Source organism: Leucoraja erinacea, chromosome 13 (genome assembly GCF_028641065.1).
Source record: "Leucoraja erinacea ecotype New England chromosome 13, Leri_hhj_1, whole genome shotgun sequence".
Classification (NCBI taxonomy): domain Eukaryota; kingdom Metazoa; phylum Chordata; class Chondrichthyes; order Rajiformes; family Rajidae; genus Leucoraja; species Leucoraja erinaceus.
Window position 1 is genome coordinate 35,396,529 of NC_073389.1, and position 14,409 is coordinate 35,410,937.

General features: G+C 41.0%; 1 long non-coding RNA gene across 1 annotated transcript; it reads right to left on the bottom strand.

Annotated features, from left to right (window-relative positions):
* Positions 1-10,139: 10,139 nt before the first annotated feature.
* LOC129702859 (uncharacterized) lies at positions 10,140-13,458 on the bottom strand. The gene is made up of 2 exons (XR_008724458.1): positions 12,367-13,458; positions 10,140-11,091 (listed from the first exon to the last, which is right to left on the bottom strand). It is a non-coding gene; the product is annotated as an uncharacterized LOC129702859 (long non-coding RNA).
* Positions 13,459-14,409: the final 951 nt, after the last annotated feature.

The window sequence follows — 14,409 nt, forward strand, 5'->3', positions numbered from 1 at the left end:
ATGCGGGAGCTTGATCGCCCCAATCCGGAGGGCCCGACCGCCGGCCGCGAAAGCCAAGGTCGTCAACGGAAGCCTCGAGGCTCCCGACCGCGGGAGAACAAAGAAGGGAAGGGATTTAACTTTTTTCGCCTTCCATCACAGGGAGGAATGTGGAGGAGTCACTGTGGTGGATGTTTATGTTAAAATGTATTTTGTTTTTCTTGTTGCTTTTTATTGGTATGACTGTATGGCAAATCAAATTTCTCGTATGTTGGAAAACACACTTGGCTAATAAAGTATGATTATGATTGTGACACTTTCACAGCCTGTCAAGTGCTCCTGAAACATATTCACTGTTGTAATATAGGAAAGAGAGTAAGCAATTCACACACAGTAAAGTCCCACAAGCAGTAATGTGATGATTAAGGGCAGTGTGGTGGTACGACAGCCGGTACTGCTGCCTCACAGCTCAAGGCCCGCCATTTCCTTCCTGGCCTCGGGTGCAGTCTGTGCAGAGTTTATACTTTCCCTCCACGACTGCATGGTTTGCTCCTGCTGCTCTGGTATTATTCCACATTCCTCAGACTGTTGTGGGTTAATTGACCATTGTGAATCACCCCTTAACATCGGCTAATGGCTGAAAGTATCAAAGGACAACTGATAGTCATTTGTGAGAGAATGAGTTGCAAGGAGAAAGAAATAAGAGTTGGAAGGGATGAAGTGGCAGTGCTGCGATAGAGGTGCTGCCTTACAGCGCCAGAGAATCATCCCTGATTATGCTGGTGGCTGTGCCGAGGCATCTTCAATCATATGTAGATGGAGTCAATGGAAGGGAGGTTGGTTTTGCATGATGGTCTAGGCTGCATCCACAATTCTCTGTAATTCCTTGTGGCCTTGGATTTTGAACTCATCTGTGGGGTGGGAGATTGCAACCTTCACGTGGTCCGCCCTGTTTCGACGAATGCAATCAACATGGCGTGCACAATCAAATAAGATCAAATGGAACAAGTTGTCCTACAACTTTAGTGTGTGCATGCCATACGCAAGAAGAAGAACTCATTTGTACCCTGATCACTGTACTTTATTTAAACTGACAAGGGTCACAATTCCTATACACCATTTAAACTTACCAGACCCCCAATTCTTCCACGCCATTTAAATGCACCAGAGCCCTGGTTTCTGTACATCATTAACACTCTCCAGAGCCCTGATTACCATTCATCATTTAAACGCAGCTGGGCCCTAGTTTCTGTAGTCACTTGAAACTCACCTGATTCTGTTTCCTACTCTCCACTGAAACTTACCAGGTTCACTGGAAAATGCATGATTCTACAATTTAACAGCTTAAAAAAAAAAAATTAAATATGTGGAGAGGTATTGACAGGAATAACATCAACAGTCCATAAAAGTCTGTCCGGCCAAGACCACCAAAGTGCTGAGCGTGCCAGATTACTGGAGTTTCATTAAAATAGGATTGCTCTCCTGAGAACAGGCATGGACTTGCTGAACTCAGTAGCCTCCTTCTGTGCCGTTACCAAGTGAGATTTGTGTTACTTCCCTGGCTGAGAGATAAACATTAACGGGGATATTTCATAATATTCCCCTCCTTTTAAAAAACAATAGTGTCATATCTTCAACATTCACATTCGATGGGAGATGGGGCCTCAGTTTAACTCACATCTGAAAGGCAGCAGCTCCAACAGTGCTGCACACCCCCAGTGCTGCCACTGCGCTGGCTATGATTGTGCTCAGCAACATGACTTAAATCTTGACCTTAAAAGCCACCCACGAAGCTGCAGCTGGTAGAGTTGAATAAAGCTTATGAAAAATGTCTCTCACTTTACCCCTGAGCTGCAGCTTCACGGAGACTTTGCTTTCTGTTGGATTGCTGTTCTCCTTCAAGATGTTTCCTTTCTTCATGAGTGAGTTATCCTGGAGTCTGATGGAGGAAACTTTGAGTCGAGAATGATTCATAACAACTGTTCTAGGGATAGGATGATTAATTGGGTTTTTTCATAAAAGTATCCATCAGCACCTTCGTTCCCACACTATTTTTCTTCTTTGAACAACTTCAATTTAATTCTCAGGGCACCCAGTAACAGACCCAACTGTAACACGACTAAAGAGAAATATTGCCATTCGCTATAAACATAGATTTGATATTTTACTTCAGAAAAGAAAAGACTAAAACAGGCAGACTATGTGAATCTCCAACATTTTTCCTTTCAGTTTTATCGACAGAATTGTAAATAGATTAGATTTACTTGGAACTGTTAGCTGTTCTCTCTCTTGCATTCTTTTTCTTCCTTCTCTCCCCAACCCGCACACCCAGCCCACCACTACCCCACACCTCTTCCCCCCGTCCCATCTCTTAGGCGTTTCATCTGTGCATCTGGAGTTTAGAATAACCATTCACCTAAAAGTACATTTCTACATGTCGTGTCTGATTGTTCAAATACAATCTCATTGGAAGTACAAGTTCTTTACATCTATGGCTACATGAATCTGAAGTAGCAGACAGATTTGCAGATGATAGCCAGTATCAGGAAAGATATCTGTATGTTGACAGACAAAGTATTAAAGGAATGTTAGATATAAAATGGTGATGGAGGAATGTCTTTTGGTGAAAATATGTATTAATTAATACTGCCAAGCTTCAAAAGCAAAGAGGATAACTATTTGCTTGTGATTGGGACTGATGGTTGTATGGAGAGATATAAAGATGCCGGAGTAGGCCACAAGATATTTTCAGGAGAGGTATTTTAGACAAAACAGTGATCATGTTAAGCAATTTGTTCAAAAATAAAACTGATGGTAAATTATATCCTTGTGATTGTAAATCCCTGGAGAATGAGTGGTACTTTCCAGAAGTATCCGTTGGATATTGGCAAGGTCAACTGGACAATAAAACTATACACTTCTTTAAATAGTCCCATGCAATCATTTACTTCTTTTGAAGATTCAAGACGGTCTAATACTAGAGTGTAATACTTCTGCTAGAAGATTAACACTAGGCCCATTACCTCCTTTCCCCCCCTGCCATTCGAAGTTCAAACACTCTTTTGAGGTGAAGTACAACTCACTTGTACTCCTTTCAATGTAATATTCTGCATTCAGTGCTTGTGATGTAATCTTCTTTACACTGGAGACACCAAACATGACTCCGAGCCAGTCACTTTAATTTTCGATCTGTAATTTGCCAATTATGTTCTTCCAAGCCGCCCAATGCATGGCAAAGAAACAGCACAGTATGGTTTGGGAACAGCTCCGTCCAAGACCACCAGGAATTGCAAAGTTGTGGAAGTAGCCCAAACCATCACACAAACCAACCTCCCTTCCATTGACTCCATCTACACTCCACGCTGCCTCTGCCAGGCTATCAGCATAATCAAGGACCAGTCTCACCCCAGTCAATCCATCCTCTCCCCTCTCCCATCAGGCAAGAAGTACAGAAGTATGAAAATGCATACCTCCAGATTCGGGGGCAGTTTCATCCCAGCTATTATCAGACAACTGAATCATCCTATCACCAACTAGGGAGCAGTCCTGAACTCACATCTACCTCATTGGAGACCTTTGAACTATCTTTAATCAGACTTTATTGGACTTTATCTTTCATTAAATATTGTATCCTTTCTCCTGTATCTGGATACTGTGGATGGCTTGATTGTAATCATGTAGAGGGTTTTCACAGCTTGGATGGCACACAACAAAAAACGTTTCACTGTACCTTGGTAAACATGACTGTAATATAACCTAAACTGAACTAAACTGAAATTAAATCGCCACACAATCGTTGCAGATATAAGGTAATCAGTCTATTCTATCTTGTATTTTATATTTCCATCATTCAATAATTTTTGTCTCCTTTCTGGTACTTTCAGATCTATTCACCTCCTATTTGTAACCTCCTTACCCTGCCCCCAACTCCCCCCAGACTCATCTCATGTTATTCACAAGCAGGTACCACAACCTTTCAGCAATATGGATTACCAATATGCCCTTCAATCACTCCGACCCTTGACCTTGTCACAAATCTTCCTTCTGTTCTCTTCCAAACTTTCTCTGGAACTTAAAGCTTGAATTATCTCAACTTTCCTCAGTTATGATGAAAGGTCATTGATACAAAATGCTTTTTACTATAGTGACACCGATAAATACATTTCTAACAGTGCTGGACCAGTTAATTAATTTAAACTATCAACGTTATGTGACAAGTTTTGCAATTCTTCAGCATTTACCTTGACAATGTTTCTGAGGCTGCTGCAGGTCACAGATTTGCCCAAACAGTCCCTCAAGCCCATTGCATCAAACAATCAGATTGTGGCAGATTTGTCTGTTAAGTCCATTGCTGAGCTTAACCAGGTATGACATTGTGCTATCACAGTGGGTCAAATCTTTGATTCAAAAGCAAGGCTGTAACTCACGCGTACATCAACCTTGGTAACATTTCCCAAGTGTACACTAGGACGGTTGCTTGATATCCTGCGCCCTAATATACAGAAGCAGCATTTGCCTCTGGTATATTAATATCTATTTCCCTTATTTTGTTACCTGTCAGTAGAAAATGCTCTTGAAGAGAATATAGAATGCTGTTTGAGTAAATCAATAACTGGGGAATATTGCACCAAGATGAAAATTGATTTTTGCAGTTCACATCTACACAATCGAAAAAGCAACAATAAGCTTGAGATGGGATATGCCATTGATATAGTTGGGGCAGAAATTTGTTTTGCCTTGTTTTTTAGTGAATAGGACTGGTGATGCAGTTGCCTACACAAGGAGACCTGTGCCCATTCCCAAACATCTCATTGAGGAGCTGGACAAGCTGCTGGTTCCCCTCACAGTTCCACCAGCAACTTGGTCCTCGGTATTAATGAATGTTTAACTGGGCAACTATGCAGCCTTCACTTTCACAGTACATTGGTAAAGAGCAGTAAAACTCCTGAAATCCCATTTAATAAAAATGACTTACTTAGCCTTTGTATATAAAGCCTCCTCTTTGTGATCACAAGACTCCGCAGAAGGCTCCCAGGTGGTTTGCCTGACAAGAAGCAGATCAATAAAATTATGGATCCGGTCTTGATGGCTTCATTGCATAGCAATGTTACAAAATTTTGAGATTTAAAAAATCAAGTCTGCAATTTATCCCATCAGATAAAGCATAACAATAAGTTTAATTTGACACCTAATTCACTTTCATATCTCAAGTATTAAAAAAGTTATGACCATTTTCATACTCGGAAATTAGCATCTTGTTCCCTATTGATTTTCAATGGGCATTACAAAAAAGCTGTGATCTTGGATAGTCAAAAGCACATTTCTTAAGGAAAGATTAACATTTTTAAATAGCCTAAGTGTCCAAAGATTATTCACAAATAATTCACAATATAACATGATTTTTATATCTAATTTACATTAATTTATAGGCCAAATGGAAGGAATTTAGTGTTCAATTGCTGTAAATAAATGCCCATTTAAATCGGTTTTCTAGTGGGTTTCTGTGAACGCGCAGGTTTAGAATGTTGACAGCGCGCTAGATTAGTGCCCTCAAATGCCGAGAAAAATACTGCGGGATATAAAAAGCCCAAAATGAGCTATTCGTTATAGATAATTATAATTATAGGGTTATATACATGCCCCATTTAATGTAAAAATAAGGTACATACCTTTAATTGTTTGCTTTATAAAACCCTGGGGCTGCGAAAGCTTGCGAACTGAACGAGAGCTTTTAAATTTATTATATATCTACTATTCGAGGCCTATAAAACTAATAATAGCTTTTGGGACCGGGTCTTGCAGCGATTCTCCGTTAATGATTTACTAGGCTGAACATCTGCGATTGGAACAGCCTAGTAAAAATCGGGTTTTAAACCCGCCCCCTCCAAACAGCTCCAAAATCACACACAAGGGGTGGGGCAGATGCTCAGCCACGATTCAGGTAGGTTTTGTAACATACCTACATTGCACTGGGCTACATATTTAATATAGCTTGCATACTGTAAATGTATAAAGGGAAGACTGAAGGATTAGAGGGAACAGTGGCACCTAATATTTTACATTCTCACCTTTACTGTTTCTACCGGAGCGGGGCAGTAAAATCAGAAAAATTCAATCCAGGTTTATGAATAACTTGCAAATCAACGCATATGCTGTTCATCATTTTTATGCTGCTGGTGACTTGCTGAGTGCTGTTGATCTCCTCTCCTCACCCGCACTGCTTTTGGTGAAATGCTTAGAATTCAGGAAAGCTGTCAGCAGCCTTACTTCTAATGAAGTGGCATACTATTGACCTGTGACACCCTCAGAATTAAATGCATCTGGGCCTAAACCTTTCATCAAGGAAGGCATACAGCACAGCACCACCATTTTGTTCAGCAAATCGCCCCTAAATTTTCCAAAGAGTTGTGCGATGCTTTTTTAGCTGCTGCAGGTTCATATCATTATTGGTTAATCGGTTGTTCAAAAGGTCACTGAACCACAGGATCACTACATAAATCCCCACAACAGCAACTACAAATATGAATGGGTTCTTCACCTTACTGGAAAATAATGAAGGTGTTCATTAGTTTTGCTCAACCTGTTGAGGGATGGATTTGAGGAAATTCTAAGTGATCCATGAGCAGATTTTGGAACTTCAGTATACACTCCATCTGCTTCCGATGTTACATTTGATCACCTAAGTCCTGTGCTTATTTATGGATGATGAAGAAGGTATATGGCATGCTTGCCTTTATAGATTGAGGCACACAATACAATAGTTGGATATTATGTTGCAATTTTTCAAAACACTGGATAGACTGTACTTGGAGTATAGTTTGTATTTCTGGTCATCAGCCTATAAGAAGGAAGGATGAGGGTGTGCTGCAGTTAGTACAAAGAACGTTTACTAGCACGTTGCCTTGGATTAGAGAACTTTAGTTATAGAGATTGATTGGAAAAGCAGGGCTCAGTTTCCATGGAATGAAGGAGGCTGAGTGGGTGACTTGATAGAAGTAGATAAGATTATTAAAGGTATAGACAATAGGCAAAAGACAATAGGTGCAGGAGTAGGCCATTTGGCCCTTCGAGCCAGCACCGCCATTCAATGTGATCATGGCTGATCATCCCCAATCAGTACCCTGTTCCTGCCTTCTCCCCATATCCCCTGACTCCGCTATTTTTAAGAGCCCTATCCAGCTCTCTCTTGAAAGCACCCAGAGAACCTGCCTCCACTGCCCTCTGAGGCAGAGAATTTCACAGACTCACCACTCTCTGTGAGAAAAAGTGTTTCCTCGTCTCCGTTCTAAATGGCTTACTCCTTATTCTTAAACTGTGGCCCCTGGTTCTGGACTCCTCCAACATCGGGAACATGTTTCCTGCCTTTAGCGTGGTATAGATTGGGTAGATAGTAAAAATCTTTTCTCATGATAGGGGATCAAAATCACCAGGGCAGACGTTTAATGTGAGAGGATTGCATATTAAAGCGGATCGAAGGGATAAGTTTTTTACACAGGGTGGTTGATATCTGCAATGTACTGCTAAAGGAGAAGGTGGAATCAGATATAATCACTGTACAAGGTGTATTTAGATAGACATTTAAATAGGCAGGACATGGAAGGAGGTGGCCTTAAAGTGGGCACATGGGTTTAGTGGAGATGTGCAAGAAGGTTGCCAATCACATGGTGGACCAAAGTGCCCTTTTCTGTGACTCAATGATGACATTTAATCTGACATTAGACAAAATTCCAACTGCCTGAGAGAGAGAACAGAGGTTTATTTATAATGTTCATTCTGACTGAATTGAAACAATATGGAAGGGGTTTAGCACATATGTTCCAGGTGAGGTTAAACTTTCACAATTCAAAAGGGGACATTAAAAGAAGGTTCTTCTATTGTGGATGAGAACAGAGAAGGAACTGTTTGTAGAAAGCAGCAAACTGGGCCAAGCTTCAGAGATGTGGAATAGATCACCTGCTTTAGTAACCTAATGCAATCTGCAAACATTTAGAATGGCTATTCACCTGGAGATAGAATATGTGGGATGTTACAACATTCTGTACATTATGACAGAGAATACACTTTCTAAATAATTGATTAGCTCTATAACCATTTGGGGATCATTTTTTGATTGTGCAAAATGAAATTTGGTTTGGAGGGCTCCTAATTGGAACAAGGCAATTGTGGCAAGTAAAATGATACAGGAACTACCTTTAATTCTGTTTTGATATGAACAGAAGAAAGTACATCTGCAATATCAAAATGACCAGTGAAAATCACAATTAGAAACTAAGGAAAAAAAATTGTTCTCCATTAATTAAGAAAAAGACGTCCCTTTAGCAATGTGAAGACAATTTCCTAATTAACAGGAAAAAAATATTTCTGACACCTTTTTTATCGTTTTGGTTTTGTAATAGATTTCTTCATTTGATTGCTAATGTGTTAAAAAAAAAACTCAACCTGCACTCATAAACTCTATTCTTCGGGTGAAAATGTTACAATTGGTTCAAGATTACAAATATCTTTGAAAATATATATTTTTTCTCTTTCAGTTTTCTTAGCAGCTTGGTTGATACGAGTGCAAGATTGCACTCCAGCGTGTTTGTATATATAAACCCACTTGCAATCTTCTGGTAAAAACCTATTTAGTCTCTTTTACAAGGTAAACAGTACTCTCACTGCATTGGTTTTTAACGCAAACATCATGATGTTGATGCAGCATCTTACTGTATGGCAATGAATTTGCATCATTGTGTAAGAACTTTAGTGAAATGTGGTAACAACTTGTTTTTCACATCTTTGTGTTCTTGAAAAATTGATAGTGGAAGATGTTTCAGACTGACTAACACATGAGAGAACCAAACACTTTTTTGGCCTTAATCATGTCCAAACGAGTTTATGAACTGTGTATTTGTGGGGTCTTTCCCTCTCTTTCTCTCTCTCTTTCTCTCTTACTCTGACACTCACTCTCTCTAATTCTTACTTGCTCTTTCATAGGATGCCCACTGTTATTTCTCTGTGATCCTTTATTTCCTTCACTAGCGAGTGAAAAGAGCAAAAAACCTGCTTTAGCTCAGCCCCTTTCAGGATCAACCCAGAATTCAGAATTTAAGCTTTGGTTTATATATTACCATATATATTAATGATTTGGAAGAGGGAATTAGGAGCAACACTAGCAAATTTGCAGATGACACAAAGCTGGGTGGCAGTGTGAACTGTGAAGAGGATGTTAGGAGGTTGCAGGGCGACCTGGACAGGTTGAGTGAATGGGCAGATGCGTGCCAGATGCAGTATAATATAGATAAATGTGAGGTTATCCACTTTGTTGGCAAAAACAAGGGGGCAGATTATTATCTCAATGGGGTTAGGTTAGGTAAGGGGGAGGTACAGCGAGACCTGGGTGTCCTTGTACACCGGTCACTGAAAGTTGGCGTGCAGGTACAGCAGGCAGTGAGAAAAGCTAATGGAATGTAGGCCTTCATAACAAGAGGATTTCACTATAAGAGTAGAGAGGTTCTTCTGCAGTTGTATAGGGCTCTTGTAAGACCACATCTGGAGTATTGCGTACAGTTTTGGTCTCCTAATTTGAGGAAGAACATCCTTGTGATTGAGGCAGTGCAGCGTAGGTTCACAAGATTGATCCCTGGGATGGCGAGACTGTCATATGAGGAATGATTGAAAAGACTAGGCTTGTATTCACTGGCGTTTAGAAGGATGAGGGGGCATCTTATAGAGACATATAAAATTATAAAAGGACTGGACAAAGCTAGATGCAGGAAAAATATCCCCAATGTTGGGCGAGTCTAGAACCAGGGGCCACAGTCTTAAAATAAATGGAGGCCATTTAAGACTAAGGTGAAAAAAAAAGTTTTCACCCAGAGAGTTGTGAATTTGTGGAATTCCCTGCCACAGAGGGCAGCGGAGGCCAAATCACTGGATGGATTTAAGAGAGAGTTAGATAGAGCTCTAGGGGCTAGTGGAGTCAAGGGATATGGGGAGAAGGAAGGCACGGGTTATTGATTGGGGACGATCAACCATGATCGCAATGAATGGCGGTGCTGGCTCGAAGGGCCGAATGGCCTCCACCTGCACCTTATTTCTATGTTTCCCACTCACTGGGCTACCTCAAGCAGTGTTTAAATCTTCTCTCTCCAACCCAAAGATGGGCATTTTTAACAGAGTTCTGATTTTGATAACTGGCTAATAACATTTGTTTACCATTTAATAGACAATGATTACTCTGCAGTTATTTATTCTTCAGTGTGAATCACATCACCAAAGACTACACAATCCACACTGGCCAGTATCTGTCGTGATAATTATCCCCATCCCTGTCCAAATCATACATTGCACAGACAGCAGATGTACTGACGAAACTCCAAGTCAGCAATTTAATCCCTGGGCTCAGATGGTAGATAAAGATGATTGAACCAAAGAGTATTTCTTTTGTTAAAGGTGGTGTCTGTATGAAACAACTGTGGTATTGTTGGTATTTATGTTACTGATTCTCTTTTATTTAAAGCTTGCAATTACAAATAAGGGAGGAACACATTGCAATAAACTGTACTTAATTATGTTGAATATGGGCCCATTGGCCATCATCCTTACATGACAAGCTCTTCATTTCAATCAAATTATAAAGGGTGTTTATCCATTATAGTGCTTGCCTGGATTATGTAGGCGTCAATAAACCATAATAATAATAATAATAATAACTTTATTTGTTAAGCACCTTAAAAACAACCAAAGCTGGCCAAAGTGCTGTACAGAAAAAAGAAAACAAGCAAGACATCATAAAACAGGCAGAACAACAGAACATACAACTAACACGAGGCGCATACATTACATACAAAAATCCAAACAATAAATTAAAAAAACATAAAACACGAGTACGAACAACGCAGCAAAACCAAGCAAATAAAATTAATAAACAATTCAACACCTCACTGGTCTACAAAGGCCATGGAGAATAGATATGTCTTCAGGAGTGACTTAAAAACAGCTAGAGAAGGGGCCTGTTTAACGTGCAGAGGCAATTCATTCCACAATCTCGGAGCCGACACAGCAAAGGCACGGTCCCCTCTCAGCTTCCGCTTAGTCTTTGGCTCAATCAGGAGCAGCTGATCATCTGACCTGAGAGAGCGGGAGGGCGAATAAGGGTGAAGAAGCTCAGATAGGTAGGACAGGGCAAGACCACTTAGGGATTTAAAAGTAAATAAAATAATTTTAAAACAAAGGTTAGGTCTTATTGTTTCAGGTGTTCTGTCTGATAATTCATACTTAACAAATTAGTTTGAGGGAAGAATTATGCACCCATGGACAACAGTACAAAACCGGCCCACTAATAATCATAGGTACAAAGCACATGGTAAAGAAAATCAGACAATGACCAGAGATGAAAACAACATGGGCTCCAAGTCACGGAGGGACTAATATATATCAGCGAGACCAATTGCAGACTGACCAATCATTTAACTGAACACCTCCACTCAGCCTGCCTTGGCCTACACGATCTCCTGGTTGCCAAACATTTTAACCTCCCATTCCCATTCCCATACTGATCTTTCTATCCTGGGCCTCCTCCGCTGTCAGAGTGAGGCCACATGCAAATTGATGAACAGCACCTCATGTTTTACTTGGGCAGCTTGCAACCCAGCGGTATTAATATTGATTTCTCTAATTTCAAGAAACCCTTGCATTCCCTCTCTCTCCACCCCTCCTCCACCCTAGTCATCCTGCTAATTCTTCTAGACATGGCATGGTTCTTCTAGAAAGGCATTCTTGCCATAGAGGGATTACAGAGAAGGTTCACCAGACTGATTCCTGGGTTTGCGGGACTTTCATATGAAGAAAGACTGGATAGACTCGGCTTGTACTCGCTAGAATTTAGAAGATTGAGGGGGGATCTTATAGAAACTTACAAAATTCTTAAGGGGTTGGACAGGCTAGATGCAGGAAGATTGGTCCCGATGTTGGGGAAGTCCAGAACAAGGGGTCACAGTTTAAGGATGAGGGGAAGTCTTTTAGCACCGAGATGAGAATTTTTTTTTCACACAGAGAGTGGTGGATCTGTGGAATTCTCTGCCACAGAAAGTAGTTGAGGCTAGTTCATTGGCTATATTTAAGAGTTAGATGTGGCCCTTGTGGCTAAAGGGATCAGGGGGTATGGAGAGAAGGCAGGTACAGGATACTGTTGGATGATCAGCCATGATCATATTGAATGGCGGTGGAGGCTCGAAGGGCCGAATGGCCTACTCCTGGACTATTTTCTATGTTTCTATGTTCCACTGTTTGCATCCATATATCCTTTAGTTATCACCTCTTCCACTGCCAACAATGAACCATTCTGGGCTCCGCCTTTCCTTGATCATCAGTACCTGCTCTGATTTGTTCTGAATCTTTTCATACCTCTCGTTTCCCTCTCTCCTTTCAGTCTGAAGAAGGGTCTCGACCTGAAACGTCGCCACTTCATTTTCTCCAGAGATGCTGCCTGACCCGCTGAGTTTCTTCAGTATTTTGTGTCAACCCACTTGTGATGGGTTTGTGAATCTTCAGGCCACACATGGCGAGCACACAGAGGCCCTGTAAGCAGCAGGGGGAGTGCATCACTTTACACACCACTCCGCTGCCTGCCCTGTTTCATCCTTCACCTTGAGAAGACAACAAACCCCACCCATAGGTAGCCAGTTTTCATTCCAACCTCAATTTCAGTTGTACAACCCAAACTCCTGCAGAGGTAACTGAATGTAAATACCAATGAGGAATTAGAACTTGCGTGATACTCACACAAGATTCCTGATCAGCTCCATGCCAAGCATGGTCCAATTTCCAACCCATAAAATGCTAAAAAGCATGCCATAAGTAATCAGTCCATCCTGCACTCTAATCACTAGTCACTTTTGACGGAACGCATGCTTCTTTTCACTAATTGCAGCCTCTGAGCGAAATTCAATAGCACTTGTGTAAACTCTCCAAGAATTCTCTGGGGCATATTAGGGAGTTCAGCCATTCCCATTACAAGTAAATTATGCATTAGCCAGTTGAGCACACAATCTCTGCTTGTGATTGTGAATGTAAAGCTGCCCTCAAGGATTAGTATGGCCCGTACAAAATAAACATGCCATGACATTAGAAGAGCCAAACTCAGCTAGTCACGAGGAGAGAAAAGCCAGCTCTCCTTATCATCATTACCCGTGACTCCAGGTCATCGGAGCCACCGCCTGTACAATCCAGCTCGCAAGAAGCATACATGCCACACGTTACCGACATTGGGGAATGGTGAGACTCCAAAGGAAAGGAAGATAGAGATTATTTAAGCAGCAAAGCTGAGTGCTAACATCCCCACCAAGTGCCTATTAAATGATGCAATTCAGCTAGGAGAGTTCGAAGCTGTTTCCAGCTCCTTTTGTAACAGCTCACAGCAATGGCAAGTCTTGTTACAAGTGGCGTACTATCCCACTAACTCACTATCATCTTTCAAATATATATCACATAACCATTACACATCACTCAAACTCTTTCGGGAACTGGTCATGCCAAGTCAGAGGTCAGAAGGTCTTTAGAAATATGTTCAGGGCAAAATCGAAAACTAGAACAACCAAAAGTATTTCATCTCCAGGGGTGATTCAAAACTCCTGTCAGATCAACTGCAATAATAGTAACACTTGTATGACAACAGTACAGTAACAATAAGAGCAGCTGTGTTTCCTTCCCAGGCACTTAATTACATGAGCTGCTTACAGCTCAAGAATGATTATGCCCATTAATAATGCCAGTTTTGCACCTGCAAGATTTTTTCTAAATTCTTTGAAGAGCAGTTTAACTGTTGCTAAGTAGAGAACCACAGAAAGAGGAGGGGAAAGCTTCACATCCTGTCTGGTCCATAGAGTCACAGAGTTAGTTATACAGCAGGGAAAAAGGACCTTAGGCCCAATTAATCCATGCTGATCAGGACTACCTGCATTTAGCCTATATCCCTCTAAACCTGCATTTAGCCTATATCCCTCTAATTTAGCCTATATCCCTCTAAACCTTTACTATCCATTTATATGTTGAAATGGATTTAAAAGTTGTAATTGTACCCTCCTCCATCACTTCCTCTGGAAATAGTATGTACATCTATAAGGTCACATCACAGGCTCCAATTTTCCAGGGAAAAGAAGTCCGAGCCGATCCAGTCCCTCCTCATAACATAAACCCTCCGTCCCTGTAACATCATCAATGGAGAAAGGAAATTATTGATAGACACAAAAATCTGGAGTAACTCAGCAGGTCAGGCAGCATCTGAGGAATATGTGGCGTTTTGGATCGCGGCCCGTCTTCAGACTGAGAGTCAGGGGAAAGAGAAACTAGAATTATAGACGGTGATATAAAGAGATATCGAACAAATGAATGAAAGATATGCAAAAAGGAATGATGGTCAAGGAAAGGTAACAAAACTGTTTCCCCTAG